Source organism: Ovis canadensis, chromosome 24 (genome assembly GCF_042477335.2).
Source record: "Ovis canadensis isolate MfBH-ARS-UI-01 breed Bighorn chromosome 24, ARS-UI_OviCan_v2, whole genome shotgun sequence".
Taxonomy (NCBI): Eukaryota; Metazoa; Chordata; class Mammalia; order Artiodactyla; family Bovidae; genus Ovis; species Ovis canadensis.
Genome location: NC_091268.1, coordinates 1,097,113 through 1,119,803, shown reverse-complemented (window position 1 = coordinate 1,119,803; position 22,691 = coordinate 1,097,113). Strand labels below are relative to the sequence as shown.

The 22,691-nt window shown below is 47.6% G+C and overlaps 1 long non-coding RNA gene across 1 annotated transcript; it reads left to right on the top strand.

Moving 5' to 3' along the window:
- Positions 1–4,037: 4,037 nt before the first annotated feature.
- On the top strand, positions 4,038–18,530 carry LOC138429694 (uncharacterized). The gene is made up of 6 exons (XR_011252876.1): positions 4,038–4,191; positions 5,694–5,800; positions 7,506–7,639; positions 9,684–9,804; positions 15,795–16,628; positions 17,869–18,530. It is a non-coding gene; the product is annotated as an uncharacterized lncRNA (long non-coding RNA).
- Positions 18,531–22,691: the final 4,161 nt, after the last annotated feature.

Sequence of the window (22,691 nt, the reverse complement as noted above, 5' to 3'; positions counted from 1 at the left end):
CGAGGGGGCTCGCCTCCCCGCCAGCTGTTCACTAGGCTTCCAGGTGGGGGGGCTCAGCGACTCGTGCAGGTCTTCGCTCAGGGGCTGCTTGCCCTGAGCTGGGGCTGTGGGCGGGAGCCCAGGCACGCAGGGGCAGGCCCCAACCAGCTGCACACGTCTCTGCTGGGGAGCAGAGCGCTAGGGAATCTTCGTGTGTGAGGCAGCTGCTAGGCGCCCAGGGAATCAGCCTCCAGGTGTGCGGGGCTGCAGACCCCAGCCAGGGGCCCTGGGAGCCTGGTGCACTCCGTGCGGCGCTGAGTCTGGGCGGCCAAGCAACTGCTGGAGGAGCCCTGCACTTGCCCTTCCCTTCCCTCTCACCGAGCTCTCCCTGCTGGAGCCCTTGACAGTGTGCAAGCCACCGGCCCTTAAGCCCTTCCCAAGGACGCCTGGGGCCTAGGTGCAAAGGCAAGGCAGGAGCGGAGCTAAGGCCAGAAAGGCGCCAGTAGCGTCTCCCAGCTTCTCGCAGCCTGCTTTTACTGCTGGAGCCCTTGCCTCTGCGGCACTCAGTAGCCCCTAATCGCGACTCCAATCCCGGAACTCCACCCTGACCTCAAAACCCTATATCCCAAACCTGTAAACTGAATGCCTAGCTCGAATCCCCAAACAATGAACCTGAAACCTGATACCTTAACCCTAACCCGACCTCAAACCAAAACACCTACCCCTTAATCCCAAACCCAAACTCCAATCTCCAAACCGCAACCCCAAACCGCAAACCTCTAACCCCGAAGCCGAACCCCAAACCCCAAGCCCCTAATCAGAACAAGAACCCCCAAACTCCGAACCCCAAACCCCTAACTCGAACACCATACCATGAACCCCAACCCATTTCCCGAATCCAAATCTCTAACCCCAAGCACCGAACTCCCAACCTGAACCCGAATCCCCTAACCCAATCCCCTACCTGAACCCTTTACCATAACCCGAAAACGAAACACCAAACCCCTAACCCATAACCTGAACTGCGACCCCCTACCCTAAAACAGAAGCCCCTGTCACTAACCCCTAACCAGAACAGCGAACCCCTTAACCGAACCTCAAAGGCCGAACCCCAAACCCCTAACCCGATCCGTGAACCCCTAACTCGTACCCGAACCCCTAACCCGAGCCCCAAACCCAAACCCCGACCCCCAAACCCCATACCACAAACCCCGAACCATGTAGCCCAAACCCCGAATCCATAACTCAAACCCCGAACCCCAAATCTGGAACCCGAACCCCCAACCCCAAACCGCTAACACGAACCCCACACCCAGACCGCACACCCCTAATGCCTTACCGGAAACGCAAACCCATAAAGTGAACCCCAAACCCTGAACCCAAACCCCTAACCCGTACCCCACACCCCACACCCCCAACCCAAACCCCAAACCCCTAACCCAAACTGCGAACACCTAACCCGAATTCTAAACCCCGAAACCCAAACCCCAAAACCCAACCCTCAATCCCAAACTCCAAACCCCTGATCCGAACCCCAAACCCCAAACCCCTAGCCGGAACCCCAAACCTCAAACCCCAAACCGCACACCCCAAACCCCTAAGCCGAACCCCGAACTCCCAACCCCTAACTCCTAACCTGAACAGCAAAACTCGAAACTGCACCTCACACCCCCATCCCCAAACCCTGAACCCAAACCCCCGAAGCCCAAACCCCAAACCTCAAATCTTGACCCCCGATCCACAAATCTCACTTACTGAACCTCTAATCGGAACCCCCAACCCCAATCCTCGAATCCCAATTCCCGAACCCCAAACCCAAACCCCAAACCCCTAATCCGTAACCCAAACTGCAAACCCAAAAACCGAACCCCAAACCCCCAACCCACAACCCTGAACCCAAACCCCAAACCCATAACTGGAACCCCAAACCACGAACCCCTGACCCAAATCCCAGACTCCAAACCCCAAATCCCTAACCCCTAACCAAATCCGCGAACCCCTATCCCAAACCGCGAACCCCAAACCCCAACCCTCAACCCCTAACCTGAAACGCGAACCCCAAACCTCGAACTCCAAACCCCAAACCCGAACCCCGAACCCCTAACCAGAACCCCAAACCCAAACCCAAACCGCGAACCCCAAAACCCAAACCCATAACCCGAATCCCAAACCCAAAACCCCTAACCCGAATCCCAAACCTCCAACCCAAACCGCGAACCCCAAACCCCAAACCCTTCACCCTAACCTCAAACCCAAACCCGAACTGTGAACCCCTAACCCAATCCGAGAGCCCCTAACCTGATCCCCAAACCCCAAACCCAAACCTCAAACCACAAACCCAAACCGCGAACCCCAAACCCTTTACCTGAACCTCAAACCCCAAACCCGAACTGCGAACCCCGAACCTGAACTGAGAACCCATAACCTGATCCCCAAATCTGAAACGCGAACCCCTAACCCGAACCCCAAACCCCAAACCCAAACCGCGAACCCCTAACCCGAACCCCGAACCCCAAACCCCTAAGCTGAACCTTGAACCCCTAATCGGAACCCCAAACTTCAAACTAGAACCGCGAACCCCTAACCCCAAACGCTGAACCCCAAACCACAAACACGAACCCTGAACCCGAACCCTAAGTAGAGAGGGGATTCCCCGCACCCGAACTCTGAACCTGAACCCTAACAAGTTGGGGGGATGCCAGAACCCTAAACCTAACCCTAACAATAAAACTCTAACATAAACATAAACTTTTCTGGCCTAAGCCCCGCCCCTTGCTGTCCCTCACCCCCTAAAAGCAAACGAGGCAAAACTGGGACTTGAATGCCTGACCTACAGAGCCAAGTTGGATGTTTAACTGGTTGTCAGCCTAACCGCTTCGCTAGAGAGGATTACTGGGTTTTGTTTTGCTCCCAGGCGCTCTTCAAGCCTCACCCCGCCACTGCAGGCTAATAAAGAACTATGGACCCTATTAGCGCTCACTTTAGCTGTAACCCTAGAGTTAATGCCAACCCTAACCGTAACCCGAACCCTGACCCTGACATGAACCCTAACCCAAACCCGAACTCTAAGAAGAGGGGGGTCCCCGAATTCTAACCTGAACCCGAACCCTAACAAGTGGGGGGGGGTTGCCCGAACCCTAACCCTAAGCTTAACAATAAACCTCTAAAATAAAAAAATTTTCTGGTCTAAGCCCTGGCTCTTGCAGTCCCCTGCCCCTTAAAAGCGAAAAGGTCAGACTGGAGACTTGAACTCCTGATTTACAGGCCATAGCCTACCTGCCTAGTGGCCCACCTAACCCCTATGCTACAGAGGCTTGCTGCTTCCAGCAGGGCTCCCGAACCCTCTTCAAGCCTCGGCCCACCAGGGCAGGCTAATAAAGAACTATGGGCCCTATTAGGGCTCACTTTAAGCTGTAACCCCAACACTAATGCTAACCCTAACCGTAACCCGAACCCTGACCCTGACATGAACCCTAACCCAAACCCGAACTCTTAGAAGAGGGGGGATCCCCAAATTCTAACCCTAACCCTGAACCCGAACCTGAACAAGTTGGGGGGTTGCCCGAACCCTAACCCTAAGCTAAACAATAAACCTCTAAAATAAAAATAAACGTTTCTGGTCTAAGTCCCGCCTGTTGCTGTCCCCCGCCCCCTAAGAGCAAAAGAGTTAAGCTGCGGACTTGAACTCCTGACTTACAGACCATCGTCTGCCTGCTCACCAGCGCACCTAACCGCTACGCTACAGAGGCTTGCTGTTCTGACAGAGCTCCCGGACCCTCTTCAAGCCTCTGCCCGCCAGGGTCTGGCTCTATAGACTATCATGGCTGTCCTAGGTCATCTTTGCTTTCTATAGTCATAGTTTTATCCCTAAATCATAGACAGATCAGCTGAGAAAAAGCTTGGATTGTCTCGGTGGGGTGGATTTGCTTGTCCTTGTGTTTCACCTGGAGGCAGTCGCGGTCCCGCGGGCCTGTCCTGGAAGGGGGCGTGGGGGTGGGGCGCACCGTGAGCGCGTCGGGGGCGGGGCGAGCCTGGGCGGCTGGTCAGGAGCGCGGCTCACGTGAGCGGGTCTGGGGCGGGATGAACATGGCGGCGCCTCGGGGGCCAGGGCTCTCAGGGCTCGCCATTGCAGCTGGGAATGCTCGTTTCGTGGGCTCCTGGGTCCCCGTCGATTGGCATCCAGCGAGCAGAGCGCAGGGCTGTGGGCCACAGGTAAGGGAACTCGGACTGGGCGGAGCAGGGAACCATGTATTCTGCCCTCTTTGTTTGCAGTCTCGGAGCCGACTAAAATGGCGGTCGCAGAAAAGCCTCGCCTTTGAGGTCAAGGGTTTTACTGCTTTACCCCTTTGCATAAAGCTCAGACCCGCGCGGTTTTCCCAAGCAGCCTAGTGTATTGCTTCCTACAGGCCTGGAGAGGATAACAGGCAGGAAGGCCAGGGGTCTCCAGACAGAGAAAATAGACTGCAAGTGTCAGACGTTTTTTTCTCTCTCTTAAGAGGCCGGAGGAGACAAAAGAGTGCTGCATTTTTTTTTCTCCATCTTGATACAAATTTAAAAGGTTTCTCAGAAATTTCTGTGTTGCCATGACCACTCCTGGCTCCACCTGAATTTAACTTTCCTCAAACCTTGAACTAAGCAATGCATTTTTCTTATGGAAATGTTTGTCTTAAGGTATGCTAATGTACTATGTATTTACCCAAGGCTCTGTCTTCAGGTCAGTTTCCCCTAAAGGCTCAGAAAAAACTTGACAAACCAGTATGTTTTACTCATACCTTGTTCTCCTAATCTATGTGAATGAAACTATATATTTGCTTGGAAATCTGCCTTTCTTCAAGATTCATGTCCATCATTTTATGGCCTGGGATGACTCATCTGCTGCCAATGTTATCTCAATGCATGCTGTGGGTGAGGGGCCTGGTGCCATTCTCTGACACATTGTCTTTCTTTCATTAGCAGACTGCTAGTGGCTCTATAACATCTGGCTAAAGACTAGCAGGGGGTACTCTTCCCCCTTTTACTGTCTACGTCAGCAGCTCTCTCGATCTCTTTTATATTTTAATAAAACTTTTTAACAGAAAACCTCTGAGCCATCAAGCTTCGTCACTTGCCCTGGATTGAATTCTCCTCTGGAGTCCAAGAATGCTGGCATCTTTTGTGGTTTAGCAACCACCTTTCAGCCTTTTGAAATTCATATTGAATCTTCATTTCAGATTGAAGATGCATTCCATGGTATTGCCAACTGAAGCCTTTTCATCGCTATGGCATATCTGTCCATGTCTTTAGGGTATTTTTCAGCAATCATGTATCATTTCCAGTGTGCCAGTCTTGTTATCCTCATTCTGTCCATAGCAAAGTCTTTTATTAATGTTGACATGACTGAAAGGGAATCGTTTGTTTAAATTCCTTTTCAGATTGTTATTTGCTGGTGTATACAGATAACACTGTGTCATCATTCATTTGTATCAGTTTGGACAGCTTGATAGTTGTCTTTAGTTTCTTTAATTTCTCATAATTTAAGATGACCCTGTCTCATATATTTACAGTCTCACCCCTAGTCTCAGTCATTTCTTCAAAGAACTGTCCTTTTTTTAAACATTACATTATTTTTGACTGTGCTGGGTCTTTATTGCTCGTTTGTCTAGTTGTAGTGAGCAGAGGCTACCCTCTAGTTGCTGTGCCATGGCTTCTCATTGCAGTGCTTTCTCTGTTTGCAGAACTTGGGCTCTGGAGCATGCAAACTTCAAGAGCTGTTCAAGGGCTTCGTTGCCCCTGGGCGTGTGGAATCTCCTACACAGGAATTGAACCCGTGTTCCCTGCATCGGTAGGCAGATTCTTTACCACCGGGCCATTGGAGATGTTTCCTGTTCCCTTTTATTAGAGAATGATATTTAAAACATACATGTAGGAGCTCAATATGCTCAGCTGACAATACATGGATATATATATATATATACATGTATTCCAGCTCACCTTTGAACATATTCAGTTAAAGGTAATTTGTGATGTCTCCAACCTGATCCACCACGACATGGACATTGTAACGTTTCCTTTTGTTTATCTGTAACTTTGCATTCCAATGGTAAGATACCTGGCTTCCACCGCTTGTCATACACAGAATTCAGTGCTTGTCCCACGTGGTTACTGAAAAAAAAACTGTCAGATTGTCTTTCAAAGGGGGCTCTGCATGCATTGCACCAGTATCTTGAGTATGTTTTTGTATGATAGTTTACTATCAGTATACCCTCAGTGGCCAGGTGTCTATTTCAGTCGCTACCAATTATGAATGGGCTTGTTTGCTCTAGTGTTCTTGGACAATTCGAATACAGTTTCTTTGTCAGATATGCATTGTTTTAGGAAAACAGTTTTATTGATTGTTGGCTGTGTTGCCTCTTTGTGTGTGGGCTTTTCTCTAGTTTTGGTGAGCATGGGCCATAACTAGTGGTTTGCAGGCTTCTCACTGCAGTGTCTCCTCTTGTTGAGGGGCACAGGCTCACGGGCTTCAGTGGCTGCAGCATGTGAACTCGGCATCGTGGCTTCCAGGATCTAGAGCACAGGCTCGCTCGGCTGTTGTGGCACACGGGCTCCATAGGATGTGGGATCTTCCCATCCTAGGGATCGCACATGCATCTCCAGCACCGGGGGGTGGATTCTTTACTATGGAACCACCAGGGCATATTTTAGACTAGTTTTCCACACATGTATCTAGTGAAAGAGGCCAGGATCAAGAGGCATGGCAGCTGGGAATCCTCAGCCCCAGCTCTGGTGTGCTATCCAAAGCTCTGGGGCCTTTGGTGAGCAGCTCAGCTTCCCTGGGACTGTTTCCTCCCATCAGAAATGCCCTGCTTTTGGACTGTAGCCCACCAAGCTCCTCTGTCCCTGGGATTTCTGAGACCAGAGTACTGCAGGTGGTGCCATTTCCTTCTCTGCTGCTGCTGCTGCTGCTGCTGCTGCTGCTGCTGCTGCTGCTGCTGCTGCTGCGTCGCTTCAGTCGTGCCTGACTCTGCGCGACCCCATAGACAGCAGCCTACCAGGCTCCTCTGTCCCTGGGATTCTCCAGGCAAGAACACTGGAGTGGGTTGCCATGTCCTTCTCCAGTGCATGAAAGTGAAAAGTGAAAGTGAAGCCACTCAGTGAAGTCGTGTCCGTCTCTTAGTGACCCCGGGGTTGCAGCCTACCAGGCTCCTCTGTCCGTGGGATTCTCCAGGCAATGGTACTGGAGTGGGCTGCCATTGCCTTCTCTGATTTCCTTCTCTGCAAGATAGCGTTTTGAAGATATTTTCTCGTGGATATTGCTTTTGATGAAGGAAGGGGGATCCCTTTCAGGGCTTGAGAGTGAGTTCTTGTCTGACACTGGGCAATGAGTTGTCTGAGGAGAGGAGTGCTGTCCAAGCGAGAGGCTTTATTGGGAAGGGCTGCCAGGGTGCAGGGCAGGAGGGTGAGGGAAACGGAGAGAACCACTCTGTCACGTGGCTCACAGTCTCAGGTTTTATGGTCATCGGGCTCATTTCTGGTTTGTCTCTTGCCAGGCATTCTGAATTGGGATCCTTCTTGGGGGCACACGCATCACTCAGCTGAGATGGATTCCAGCGAAGTGGATCCTGGGAGGTTGGTAGGACCTCTGAACTGGAGCCTCCCATCTCCTGACCTCTCCAGAATTCTGGTTGGTGGTAGCTTGTTCGTTCCTTGTTCCTTCCCAGGACCTCCTGTTGTAAGATGATTCCTGCAAGTGTTTTCTTTTCTCTGTTGCCTGGCCAGGGTGGGTGGTCCGTGGTTCATTTAACAGTTTGTTTTTGGTTCTCTCGAGTAAGGTCCTCCACAGGGTAAATGTATGAAATGATAAAAGGCAATGTTTTAAATAATTTATATTCATAATTTGGTAAGTTGGCTTGTTTTGTGTATGTTAGACCTGATCACCAGACCAACGGTCATGTAGAACTTTTGCAGTTTTCTAAAATTCTATAGTTTTTTAAATGGAGTTACCTTGTTGCAAAGTTTGTGTTTATGTTCATATTTTTTTAAAGTTATTTCTTTTAGTTGATTGATCATTGCTTTACAATATTGGTTTGATTTGTCATACATCCACATGAATTAACCATAGGTGTACCTATGTCCTCTTGCTCTTGAATCTCCCTCCCACCTCGCACGCATTCCCACCTCTCCAGGTTACTACTGAGCCCCAGTTTGAGTTCCCTGAATCATACAGCAAATTCCCATTGGTTGTCTATTTACAAATGTAGGTGTACCTGCATCCATGCTGCTCTCTCCATTCATCTCACCCTCTCCCTCTTGTTCCCCACCCTCGTCTGTAAGTCTGTTCTCTATGTCTGCACCTCCATTGCTGCTCTGTGAACAGACTCGTCAGTACCATCCTTCTAGATTCCATGTTTTTCTCTCTTTGACTGACTTCCCTCCCCTTTATTAGAACAAACTCAAATGTGTTCCTTTTTATGGCTGCATTCCATGCAGGCTCTGATTGTTCCTTAGCCATGTTTTGCGGAGGGTCATGGAGCTATTCTGCTCCATTTCAGTTTGGGCTTCCAGTCTGAGTGCTCGCAGCAGAGCTGCTTCTGGGTGAGCCCTCTGAGGTCTGTGAGCACCGGGCTGCCCGCTCTTCTCTTGTGGCCCGCAGGGGGCGCCAAAGGCCCCTCTGACCCGCGGGCCCAGGACGCTTTGCCTTTAGACTCTGCTCCGTGAGCAGCTGGCGGGAGCTTTGTCTCCTCAGGACCATCAGGGCTCAGGCTTCTGGATAACAGGGCTGCATCCAGGCTGAGAGGAGCAGGGTTGCCTCAGTGCCCACCAGCAGGGAGGCGCTGCAAGAGCGAAAAATGAGGATGGAGTAGACGTTTCCTGTGTCCAGCTGAGGGCTGACTGGAGGTCCATCTCAGAGGACTCAGGGGGAAAGAGCTCCGTGTGCAAAGCGGTGGGTTTTCAGTTAGATTTGCGTTAGATGATGTAGAGGATGAACACTGATGTTCTTCCGTGTAGGTGGCCATTTTCCTGTCACTGTTTCTTGAGAAGACTGTCCTTTCCTCTTCGCTCGTTCCTGGTTTGATTTTCAGGAACTGACCATGTACAGGTGGGTTCGTTTCTGGGCTCTCTATTCTCTCCTGGAGTCCATGTGTCTGTGTTCCTGCCAGTTCCTCACTGTGGTGGTCACTACAGCTCCGTGATGTAGTTTGAAGAGGGATAGGAAGATGCCTCCAGCTGTGTTCCTCTTTCTCAGAGTCTTTTTGGCCGTTTAAGGTCCTGTTCAACAGTAGCAGCCTAATATTAGGAATATTTCTATTTCTGTGAAAAATGCCATTGAATATTATTTTGTGATTGCAGTCCGTGTATTTGTTGATGACTTTGGTTGGAATGGACCTTTTAATTCCTCATTGTTCCAGTGCATGAGCGTGGAATAATTTTCTGTGTGTTTGTATTTTCTTTGGTTTCTTTATCAGTGCCTTCTAGTTTTCTGACTACTGGTTTTTTATGTTCTTGATTAAGTTTGTTGCTAGATGTTTTATTTAAGTGGGATTTTCTTAATATTTTTTTCTGATTGTTATTAGTGTATAGAAATGCAAGTGATTTTTGGACTGTAAAGGGTAGTATTTTATGATTGTAAATTAATCCAAAATGATTCAGCTTTACTGAATGTAGTCTAACAACTTTTTGTGAAGTGATGTGGAACATTTTATCTGTAAGATCTGTTTCTCCTGCAGTAGGTCATCCAGAGGACCCAAGACATGGTGGTTACTAATAGACTTCCCACACTACTTCTTCATTCCACGTGGACTCCTTCACGGGCAGTGAGCATCGCAGCTTCCCTTGAACTTCATCTGGGTAAGTCTTGGCCTGTATCAGAAAGTTTCCTGCCTGTCTGCGCTAAATTTCTTTTGTGGTATTGACATGGTTGTTTTGAAACCTAGTATACTTTCCAGTCATTTAAAATGTACAGAAAATGCCTAGCAATGGGAACAAGTGCTAGCATTTGCCACATCATCTAAAATACTCTATGTGTTTTATCCAAAATGGGTACCTTCTGCAGAACCAGCACATAATCTCCAAAATCAGGAAATCATATGGTACCTACATTATAATGTAATCCACTGCCCCACTTCCACTTTTAGCAATTGTTCAAGTGTATGAATATATCTTTTGTTTCCATCTTCATCCTTTTTTCTTTATTTAGAGTGTTACTGAGATTTTCAGTTATTTGGACAAACTTGATGGATTGAAAGCAGACATGGTGAATAAGGGTTCTGGGTGGCCTTTTCGATGTGGATTTCTTTTTCACTGAAGATGGTTTTAATATTTATTCATGTGGTAACATGTATGAATCCTGCATTCTTTCTCCCCCCCATAGTAATTAAAAATAAATAATATGCCATTTACCATTTAGATATTTGTAAGCATACAGTGTTGTAGCAGACAACCTTTTCTTGTTTTGCAAACCAGTTTAATAATGTGCACCTTGTGCGTGCTTTGGAGAAACTCAGGAAACTGAGTCAGTGACTGAAATGGCCCAAGATATCACCTTAGATTCCATCTTCATCTGAAAACAAAACAGGCACTTTCTGGTGGTCCAGTGGCTGAGACTGGACACTCCCAAAGAAGGAGGCCCAGGTTCATTCCCTGATCCAAGAGCTAGATCTCCCATGCCACAAAGGAGAATTTGCATGTTGTAGCTAAATATCTGGCTTACCTCAATGAAGGTTGACCTGGCGCAGCCAAATTAAAAAAGAAACAAATATTTTAAAAATACAACCAAAGGAAAGGAAGGGTATGGTGGTTGTGCAGATTTACGGCTTAGCTTTCCCTATCGATAGAGAAGAAAAAAAGAGTTTCAAAAGACTGTGTCTCATCCTTCTATCTGGCATATAGAGAGGATTCCTTTGAAATGAGATTTCTCTGGTAAATGTGACTCACAGAAGAGCTGTCTTGAACTTGGGTTTCAGAGATGATCATGTGTCCTCTAAAAAAAAAAGTTAATTGGGTCCCACTAATTCTCATGCTGAGGTGGTATATTTTGTGGTAGCATTTGCTCCCCTTCACTTTGGATGTATCCCCATTTGTTTACACTGTCATCTACTGAAGACATCCTGATATTTGAAAGTTTTTAGTTATTACAAGTAGAGCTGTTGTATATAATCATGTGATACTTTTTGTCTGGACGTTTTCAAAGCTGTTTAGTAAGTGCTAGCCATATAGTATTCAGGTCACAGGTGAGCTTTGTTTAGCTGTGGAAAAATCCAGCTATGTTTCTCTGTGGCATGTGGGATCTTCTGGGGTAAGGGATCAAACTAGAGTGTCTTGCATTGTCAGGCAGATTCTTTACCACTGAGCCACCGGAGAAGTTGTGCCCTACCCCCGTTTTTTTTTTTGAGTTTACTGGATCTAATAGGTGTGCAGTGCTACCTCACTGTTATTTTAGTTTGTAATTTCCTAATGATATGTGATTTTGAGTCTTTTTGATAGGCTTATTTACTATCTTTATATTTTTGTAGGACAGGTGTTTAGGTGTATACATTTTTTATGAGATTGTTCTAGATTTTTTGGTATATTTGGAGTACAATCCTTTATCAGATATGTATTTTATAAATATATTTTCCTGTGGCTTGTGTTTAAGTTTTGTGAATAAGGTTTTTCACAGTTTCAATGTCTAATCCTTTAAAGTTAATGTTATATATGTTTTATATCCTTTTTTGGATAGACTTTAGTGTGTTGTTGTTGTTGTTGTTAAATTTTATAAGCAGAAGTGAGGTACTGTAGATACAGTTTTAAGCTAAGCTGAGGTACCATAGATACAGTTTTGCCTTTTGTCTGTTAAGAAGTTTGAGTGAGTTTGGTGTACACTGTATATAACATTATGTCTACATTCATTTGACTGGATATAGCTTCCAATTATTTGTCTAATTGGTTTTGGAGATATCACGGGAAGTCAGTTTTTCCAAGGGAAACTGAGGTCCATGAAACATGAACTCTTTTCGATCGGTCGGAATCACTCTCTGCTATTTCTGACAGATTTGACTTGTTTGGATATCTCATATGAGTGGAATCACAGAACGTTTGTCTTTTCTTGGTCTGGTTTATTTCACATGATCTAATGACCATAAGGTTTGTCCACATTGTCGCATTGTCAGAATTACTGACTTTGAAGGGCCGAATCAGATTCCATTGTGTGTATACCACAGTTTGTTTATGGAATTGGCTGCCATGGACACTTAGATCACTTCTGTTTGTTTGCCAGTGTGAATCATGCTGTTGTGAGTATGACGGAAGAAGTATCCATTTTTTCAGCCCCCTTTCCCAATCCTTTTGGGTACATAGCTTGAATTGGAATCGAACTATGTATTTATTCCATGTGTTTGTTTTGGAGTCATTTCTGTAATGTCTTGCAGAGTGGCAGCACCATTTAATGTACTTTTTCGTATGGTGGAATACCGTTCAAGCTTCTGAATATACCTTGTGTTGCATATTCAGTCTCCCACCAACGGACACTTGAATGAGTTCTACCTTTGAGCTATTGTGAATGTCACTATGAGTATTTGTGTACCAGTTTTTGTTTGAATTATTAACAAGTACATTACTATATATAAAAGAAGCCACAAGGACCTACTGTACAGTTTAGGAAACTATTAAATATCTTATGATAATGTATAATGGAAGAGAATCTCAAAAGGAATATATGAAAAGCACATAGTAACCATGATATTTATTGTGCCAACACTATGAGTTATCATAGCACTACTCAACGTGTATTTATACATGTCAGTAAAATATTCACATCTGTAAGGATATTATAAAAAATTATATAAAAAATCAAGAATTCAAACAGAGATTAAATAAACTTCCTGTCATTGCTCATCATCATTTATACATTCATACTACCTGTAACACTCATTGTATAAGTGCTGGACTAGCAATTGATGTTCTCGTAAACCAAGAGATTGTGAAGGTGTAAGGAAATATAGCTTATTGAATTCCTTAATGAAGGATTATAGAACTCTATGTCCATGAAGTGAATGAAATTCCATTTTATTGAACCACATTCTTACTAGAGTGATGAGCTTCCACCCCACCCAACGTTAGTTCACAATGAAATCCTGCAGTCCTCTGGCCTCAATGTCTGCTTCCTGCTACCGAGAAAGAAAAGATGAGGAAGTCCTGACAAAACCGATGCTATTTTTCTTTTTCTGATTTGTATTTTATCGCAGGGCTTGGCAAAAAGAGGGCCCAACCTGTTTTTAGAGTTCCATCCCAAGGGTTCCTCTGGCATGTTCCCTATGTTGACAAAGTGCTGATTATTTTCAACAAAGGACAATGATCTGCACTTCACTATCTGTTGCTTGAGCTGGAATAGCGGGCATCCCTTGAAGTGCATTCCTTCATGCTGAAGTAGGCATCCCTGAAGCAATAGTATAAGAGGAACACATTTATCACGTAGACATCGCAGCCCATGCATTTGTAATAATTTTTCAGTTATACCCATCATCATCGGAGGAACTGACTTGTCCCAGTAACAACGAGAGTACCCAGTATAACAGTTCCTTGACTTATGAGTACTTCCTATGAGTACCCTTATGAGTACTTCTTCCAATGTTGTTTCTCCTACTTTGGTCATGAACAGTAGAAGCTGATGGCAGTGGTCCTTGAAATGTATGTCGATTCCTAGGTGGCACAGTTGATAAATAAAAAATCTGCCTACCAGTGCAGGAGGGGGAAGTGATGTGGGTTTGATCCCTGGTTCAGGAAGATAACAATTCATACACATGTTTTATGTGAACCAGTTTGATACTCATGAGTTTTTTCTTCTGTATACAGAAAAACAAATGCTGTTCAAGGACACTGAAAGAACCCTGATGTTGAAAATCAGATCTGTATTGTGAGCAATGCTTAGATATCCATGAGTCGAAGCATAGTATTATGCCTATCATCCTTGTATTTCTCTCAGTGAAATATGTTGAGGAAAACTCTTCATTCGTGGTCTAGATTCACGAAGAAGCTAAATAGCATTCATCCTTTACGTTGACAACTGTGAATTTAAATCTCCTGTGAATCCTATGTGACAACCACACATACCAACATGAGTTATCAGTATTATATCAATATTTTTAGTCCTATTGTATGTCAACTAAAAAAATCAGTATATAATTGTACATGAAGTCAAGACATAAAATCAGTGCAAATACAAAATGTTCCATTCCATCCTTTGAGAAAGGGAGAAAAACATCTCTGTGCTTAGCCTATTGCATTTTTATGTATTAGACCCTTAAGTAGTTTATTCACCACACCCTGTGAATGATTCACAAATCTTCAGAGAAGAAAGGATCATTTCTCTTGAACAATGAGTAGTTCAGCTATTCTCAAAGCAAAGCCATAAGTGAGTCTTATTTTGGGTGAGACCATGAAAACTCAGTGTTTTCATTATGCTTGTGCTTATGATGGGAGGAGGTCTGAGAAAGCACTTCTGAAGGTTTATTCATACCAGTCGTTCTCATATGTATCGAGTCTTTAAAGGTCGAATCACCAAGGTGTTGCTTCTACACTTGTACTAGGCTGAGCAGCAACATTCCCTTTCTCCGTAAGTGCAGTAGACGTGTTCCCAACCTGTCTGTCTTCTGTCCTCTGGAGTATGCATTGCTTGAGCTCATCACAGCCTAGTAGATGGAAATCATCAGGATATTCTGGAAACCCTTTTTATTTCAGTCTGTTCAGGAGGTTACCACTGCTGCAAACCTCTGGATTTTACCAAGCGCTTTTAACAACCTCAGATGAAGGATATAAGTCAACACTGGTGACAGCCACGGGCTTCCATGGCCTATCCATGATTGTTGGCTTTGCTTTCATAATCATCCTGTTTCTTATACCAGCTAAACTGTCAGTGTATTTTTTAATTACCATTTTATCTTTGATGGTTTTTAGAGCTATTATGGATTTTCCTATATATCTTCACTTATCGGTGAGGGTCTTATGTTAGTAGTAGTTATGACAACTGACTTTCTGTCTGTTAGCTGTGGCAGAATAAAAAAAGAATGACCCACTGTATATTATTAATATTATGTATCAATATATTGTTAGTTTTATTGTTTGCAGTCATCCAATTCCAAGTTTCTGAAATAAACTTTCAGAAAAATCACATCCTTTTGAATGCCCATTTGACTGAATAGGAGCACGGAAATGTTCTTCCATAAAATTGTTTACAGTTTCCATTCCGTTTCTCCTGTTTGATGTAGATATTGGCCTTTGGTTCTATCAGTAGCTTTGCAAGTAAAAAAAAAAATTAATTAGAGCTCGTATGGTAATTTTACTGTTAGCAATAAGTTTAGCATAAAATGAACACAGAAGAGGTTACAGTAGACCAAATATGAAAGTCAGTTTAAAAGAAAACATAGTGTTGAATGTTTACAGTAGGAATATAGTTATGAAGTTCCTTTATTATTATTCTATCCTTTCCTTTTGTTTTGCAGGGGTGTTAATGTACAGATTCCAGTACTATGGCTAGAGCGAATAATAGTATCATTATTCTTGAGAGCAACTCTACTAAGTCTTCACGCTCATGTCACTCAAGGTTTTTTAATACCTATTATGTTAGTCGTGTTTGTAGTTTGTGAAGTCACATAAGTTGCATTCATTCAAGCAATAGTATCAAACAGCTATGGCATCAATTATAGATGTGAATCGATATCGAATGTGAATCCATTTCACTGTGACAAGTTATTATTGTAGATATTCTATTCATGCCAGTAACAAAGCTGTGCAGAAATAATACAATGTTTATTAAGAAAATAAGAGTTACTAATTTGTTTTATTATTCTATTTCTTTTAAACAGATTTAATGACAACAGGCTCAACTTTTCATTCACTTGTATGACTATGAGCGGTTTGACCAAGTTGAAGAAGATGACTCGTTTGTAGTCTTCCTCATCAGCTCATTCCATCTACTGGCTTTAAAATCATTTAGTACAGAGCTCACCGTCTAGGTGTTCATCCAGTGTTTTGTTTGCTTATCATGCAGGATCATTTTAAAAGGAAAAGTATGTGTGTATGAGTTAGAGCTCTGATCCCAGGAGTCCATGTAGAAGCTTCCCCTGAGAAATGTATCGTTTTTGCACCAATGCTACTGAAATGTGTGAATGTGGTATACCACGCGTCCCAATAAGTGTAAACAGCGTCATAGGCTACTTATTTGAAATGACCAGTACTCATGACATTCCATTCAACTGAGGACTAAATATAGCCAACGTAGGCTGTGTTTGCCAAATAGACTTTGAAGTATTCTTCACACAGTCCTTCATCGATGCCAGTTTTCAGATCGAAGAAACCCTTGCTCCATGAAGTTTGTGAACACATATACTCATGTTTTGTTTGAGATTTTAAAGTCATTCTTCAGTTTTGTTGGAGGAATGGTTCTGTATATGCCCCGTGGATCCCCAAATCCACTGATGTTCATGTGTCTTGGGGCTTCCCAGGTGGTTCTAGTGGTAAAGAACATGCAGAACATACCCATGCAGGAGACATGGGAGGTATGGATTCCATCCCTGGGGCAGGAAGATCTCCTGAGGGAGAGCATGGCAACCCCCTCCAGTATCTTTGCCTAGAGAATCTCATGGAGAGAGGAGCCTGGTGGGGCCTAGTCCATATGATCCCAAGGAGTTGGACACAATGTAAGTGACTTCGCACAGCACATGATTCGTTGTCATAGCTAATATAATGGAGATGACATAAAAAGAAGCACCAGCGGGCGAAAGTCAATATCCATCACTTTTAAACTTTGGAATGTATTGTGATATTTTACATCCATATTTGTATGACTTGATAGTTGGAGAATCGATGCATGTGAAGGCCTGGTTGTGTTATATGTATGTTGAGGGAAGATATATTTTTATGTGGTTTGACATATAGGTCCCATTTCATTCGTAGACATATGCATACTCATCACTTATCATCATTTTTTTTTTTTTGAAAAGACCATTGTTTGGAAAGGTTGTTGTCTAACCATGAAAGATGCTTGAATTCTTGGGCTCCTTAGAGGAAGAATTCAACCCGGGGCCAGTGATGAGGGTTGATCAGTCAGAGCTTTTGTGTCCCAACGTTTTATTAAAGTATAAAAGAGAGAAAGCTTCTGACATAGACATCAGAAGGGGGCAGAAAGAGTGCCCCCCTACTCATCTTTGGCTGGATGTTATCTAGCTACTAGCAGTCTACTCATTAGAGAAAGGAATGGCAGCAGACCCCTCACCCACAAGATATATGGAGATGACCGTGGCACCAGGTGAGTCATCCTGGGCCATAAAACGATTGATATGAGCAAATGGATAGCTTCATTCACATAGATCAGGAGAGCCATGTATGAGTAAAGCATATTGGTTTGTCAAGTCAGTTCTGAGCCTTTAGGCAGAACCTACTTGAAGATAGAGTCTAGGGTAAATACATAGTACATTCACATAGCTTAAGGCAAACCTTTCCATGAGAAAAATGCCTTGGTCAGCTCAAAGTATGAGAAAAGTGAAGTTCAGGCGGAACCAGGTGTCATTATAGCAACACAGAATTGTAAGAGAAAATCTCTGTTTAAATTTGTATCAAGAAGGGGAAAAAAGATAACAGCTTGTTTCCTCCTGCCTCGGAAGTGACAGATAACAACTGTCTGACACTTGCACCCCATTTCCTCCCTTTGGAGACCCCTGGCCTTCCTGGCTGTTACCCTCTCAGTTTCATTCATTGAGCGTTTTCTGCCTTGTGAAACATTGGGCATAGAAGTATGTGTTTATTTAGGGGTATTTCATCCAATTTCATTTAAATGCATATGTGAATTAGAAAGTTTGACATGCTGTTGCTTTGTATACCGATTGGGAAATGTGAGCCTCCAAGCTTAATTTAGTTTTTCATGTTCATTTTTCTTTTTAGGGGTACAAAGAAAAATAATATGACTGTTAAGATCAGCTTTCGTATTTTTTGCCAAATATGAATTGGGATCACATCGATCAGAGATGAGTCTGTGCATGAAAGCCCTAATAACTAATGCTAATTGACTTCACTACCATGGGGTGTTTTCATATCTATTGAGGATTTACTTCATGTATTTCGATTTTAACTTTCTGTCTCACAGCCTTGTTTGTAGATCAAAGCTATTTGAAATTGTCATCTGGTTTCAAATGGCTTGTGAGGTTATTCATGAGTGGTTCATAAAACCGAATGGATTGTACGTAGCCATACTTTGTTGTCATTCTATGAATTTGAAGAATGTCTGAAGAATGTCTGCAGTTATGCCTTAAAGATTCATACAATTGATGTCCAATATTTATCTCAATAGACTTGCTTTCAATTTGTAGTTTCCTATGCGTATGTCTTTCTTTATGGATTTGGGTAGAACTTGTATTGGAACACTGAAAAATCTGTGATATCAACCGTGCTGACCTTTCTGGTGGTCATCATTAAGATTTTCACGCTCTATGGATCCTAGTGGAAACAGGTGCTGTTCATCCTACTTTTGTGAAGATTGAACTCATCGTAGAAAGTGGAATTTGTTGAAATATTTATGGTATAAATAAATCTTGTCTCTATAATTACCCAGAGTCCTGGTGCGTATTTGATGGCTAAGTTATAAAATGTATGAGATAGATGTGATCCATCAATGGCGACTGGATAAGTGGTGGAGAGGTATTTTGGTGATGCAAGAGATTTAAATGATGTGATCATAGTATTTATATCCCTTTTATGTGGATAATGGGTCTTGGATCCATGTTTGAAACCTTACAACCTCGTCTTTTGTTATGCATGGGAAGTGTCAAAAATGAAGAAGATGCGGGTAGGTACTTCAAGGGTAAGTATAGGGCTGAGGGCGTGACTATGATGTGGGTTAGGGTTAGGATGTGGATGGGGGTCCGGTTAGGGTAGGGTAAAGGTTAGAGTTCGTGGAACAGCCCTCCAAACTTGTTAGGGTGAGGGGTGAGGTGTGAGGGTTCAGGATGAGGGTGAGGGTAAGGATTCAGGGTGAGGGTTAGGATTCAGGATGAGGGTGAGGATTCAGGGAGAGGGTGAGGGTGAGGGTTCAGGGAGAGGGTGAGGGTGAGGGTTCAGGGAGAGGGTGAGGGTGAGGGTTCAGGGTGAGGGCGTGGGTGAGGGTAAGGGTTCGGGGTGAGGGTTCAGAGTGAGCGTTCAGGGTGAAGGTGTGGGCCTCACATCTGATACAGGATTGTACTCCAAATATACCCATCCCTTCCCTTGAACAGACCTCTCACTATGGGAGCCCTTGGCAGTGTGGAACCCACCGGCCCCTAAGGCCTCCCAAAGGACGCCTGGGGCCTAGGTGCAAAGGCAATACAGGAGTGGAGCTGAGGCCAGGAAGGCGCCAGTGGCGTCTCCCAACTTTGCAAAGGCTGCTCCTTCCTGGGTAGGAAGCCTAGCAGCGAGGCAAGTCTGGGCAAGGTTCGCCCAGGGCAGAGCAGCCTCGCACCAGGAACTCTGCCAGATCGGGCCTCTGAGCAGAGCTGGAGCTCTGCCATCCTGGAGGCGCACTCGACTCCGCCCAAGCAGGGCTTGCAGCCTAAGGCGGCTGGGCTGCTTCGTCTTCCCCCTAGGAAGCTCGATTCCCGCATGCTGTTCACTCGGCTTCCAGGCGCCGGCTCCCTGCCCCTCCTTACGGTCTAGGATCAGGGGCTGCTTCCCCTGAGCTGGGGCTGTGGGCAGGAGCCCAGACACACAGGTGCAGGACCCAACCACCTGCACACGTCTCTGCTGGAGAGGAGAGCGCTAGGGAACCTACGTGTGTGAGGCAGCTACTGGGCGCCCACGGAGTCAGACTCGAGGTGTGCGGGGCTCCAGAGCCCCGCCAGGGGTCCAAGGAGCCTGGTGCTCACCGTGCGGCGCTGAGTCTGGGCTGTCAAGCAACCGCTGGAGGAGACCTGCACTTGCCCTTCCCTTGCCTCTGACAGAGCTCTCCCTGCTGGAGCCCTTGGCAGTGTGCAACCCACCGGCCCCTAAGCCATCCCCAAGGACGCCTGGTGCAAAGGCAAGGCAGGAGCAGAGCTGAGGCCAGGAAGGCGACAGTGGCATCTCCCAGGCTCAAGGAGCCTGCTCCTTCCATGGCAGGAAGCCTAGCAGCCAGGCAAGTCAGGGCAAGGCTCGGCCAGGGCAGAGCAGCCTCAGACCAGGAACTCTGCCAGATCGGGCCTCTGAGCAGAGCTGGAGATCTGCCATACTGGAGGCGCGCTCGGATCCAGCCAAGCAGGGCTTGAGCCGCACGTGGCTGGGCTGCCTCTTCTTACCTCGAGGAGGCTTGCCACCTTGAATGCTCTTCCTTCGGCTTCCAGGCGCGGAAGCTCTGTGCCTCCTGCAGGTCTTGGCTCAGGGGCTGCTTGCCCTGAGCTGGGGCTGTGGGCGGGAGTCAAGACACGCAGGGGCATACCCCAAACTGCTGCACACTTCTCTGCTGGGGAAGAGAGCGCAAGGGAACGACATGTGAGAGGCAGCTGATCGGCACCCACGGAGTCAGCCTCCAGGTATGCCGGGATGGAGACCCCAGCCAGTGGCCCTGGGAGGTGCGTTTCTTCGTGCGGCGCTGAGTCTCGGCGACCAAGCAACCGCTGGAGGATCCCTGCACTTGCCCTTCTCTTCCCTCGCACAGAGCTCTTCCGGCTTGAGCCCGTGGCAGTGTGCAAGCCACTGGCCCCTAAGCCCTCCCAATGGACGCCTGGGGCCTAGGTGCAAGGGCAAGGCAAGAGCGGAGCTGAGGCCAGGAAGGCGCCAGTGGCGTCTCCCAGCCTCGCGCAGCCGGCTCTTTCCTGGGCAGGAAGCCTAGCAGCGAGGCAATTCTGGGCAAGGCTCGCCCAGGGCAGAGCAGCCTCACGCCAGCAACTCTGCCAGATCGGGCCTCTGAGCAGAGCTGGAGCTCTGCCGTCCTGGAGGCGCACTCGGCTCCAGCCAAGTAGGGCTTGAGCCAAAAGAGGCTGGGCTGCCTCTTCTTCCTTCGAGGGGGCTCGCCTCCCCGCCAGCTGTTCACTCGGCTTCCAGGTGGGGGCGCTCTGCGCCTCCTGCAGGTCTTGGCTCAGGGGCTGCTTGCCCTGAGCTGGGGCTGTGGGCGGGAGCCCAGGCACGCAGGGGCAGGCCCCAACCAGCTGCACACGTTTCTGCTGGGGAGGAGAGCGCTAGGGAAGCTACGTGTGTGAGGCAGCTGCTGGACTCCCAGGGAGTCAGCCTCCGGGTGTGCGGGGCTGCAGACCCCAGCCAGGGGCCCTGGGAGCCTGGTGCACTCCGTGCGGCGCTGAGTCTGGGCGGCCAAGCAACCGCTGGAGGAGCCCAGCTCTAGCCCTTCCTTTGCCTGGCACAGAGCTCTTCCTGCTGGAGCCCTTGGCAGTGTGCAAGCCACCGGCCCCTAAGCCCTCCCCAAGGACGCCTGGGGCCTAGGTGCAAAGGCAAGGCAGGAGCGGAGCTGAGGCCAGGAAGGCGCCAGTGGCGTCTCCCAGCCTCGCTCAGCCGGCTCCTTCCTGGGCAGGAAGCCTAGCAGCGAGGCAAGTCTGGGCAAGGCTTGCCCAGGGTAGAGCAGCCTCGCGCCATCAACTCTGCCAGATCGGTGCTCTCAGCAGAGCTGGAGCTTTGCCGTCCTGGAGGCGCACTCGGCTCCAGCCAAGTAGGGCTTGAGACAAACGACGCTGGGCTGCCTCTTCTTCCCTCAAGGGCGCTCGCCTCCCCGCCAGCTGTTCACTCGGCTTCCAGGTGGGGGCGCTCAGCGACTCGTGCAAGTCTTGGCTCAGGGGCTGCTTGCCCTGAACTGGGGCTGTGGGCGGGAGCCCAGCCACGCAGGGGCAGGCCCCAACCAGCTGCACACGTCTCTGCTGGGGAGGAGAGCGCTAGGGAAGCTACGTGTGTGAGGCAGCTGCGGGGCGCCCAGTGAGTCAGCCTCCGGGTGTGCGGGGCTGCAGACCCCAGCCAGGGGCCCTGGGAGGCTGCTGCACTCCGTTCGGCGCTGAGTCTGGGCGGCCAAGCAACCGCTGGAGGTGCCCTGCACTTGCCTTTCCTTCCCTCTCACAGAGCTCTCCCTGCTGGAACCCTTGGCAGTGTGCAAGCCACCGGCTCCTAAGCCCTCCCTAAGGACGCCTGGGGCCTAGGTGCAAAGGCAAGGTAGGAGCGGAAATGAGGCCAGGAAGGCGCCAGTGGCGCCTCCCAGCCTCGCGCAGCCTGCTTCTTCTGGGCAGGAAGCCTTGCAGCGAGGCAAATCTGGGCAAGGCTCGCCCAGGGCAGTGCAGCCTCGCGCCAGCAACTCTGCCAGATCGGGGCTCTGAGCAGAGCTGGAGCTCTGCCGTTCTGGAGGCGCACTCGGCTCCAGCCAAGTAGGGCTTGAGCCAAACGAGGCTGGGCTGCCTCTTCTTCCCTCAAGGAGGCTCACCTACCCGCCAGCTGTTCACTCGGCTTCCAGGTGGGGGCGCTCTGCGCCTCCTGAAGTTCTTGGCTCAGGGGCTGCTTGCCCTGAGCTGGGGCTGTGGGCGGGAGCCCAGCCACGCAGGGGCAGGTCCCAACCAGCTGCACACGTCTCTGCTGGGGAGGAGAGCGCTAGGGAAGTTACGTGTGAGAGGCAGCTGCTGGGCGCCCAGGGAGTCAGCCTCCGGGTGTGCGGGGCTGCAGACCCCAGCCAGGGGCCATGGGAGCCTGGTGCACTCCGTGCAGCGCTGAGTCTGGGAGGCCAAGCAACCGCTGGAGGAGCCCTGCACTAACCCTTCCCTTCCTTCGCACAG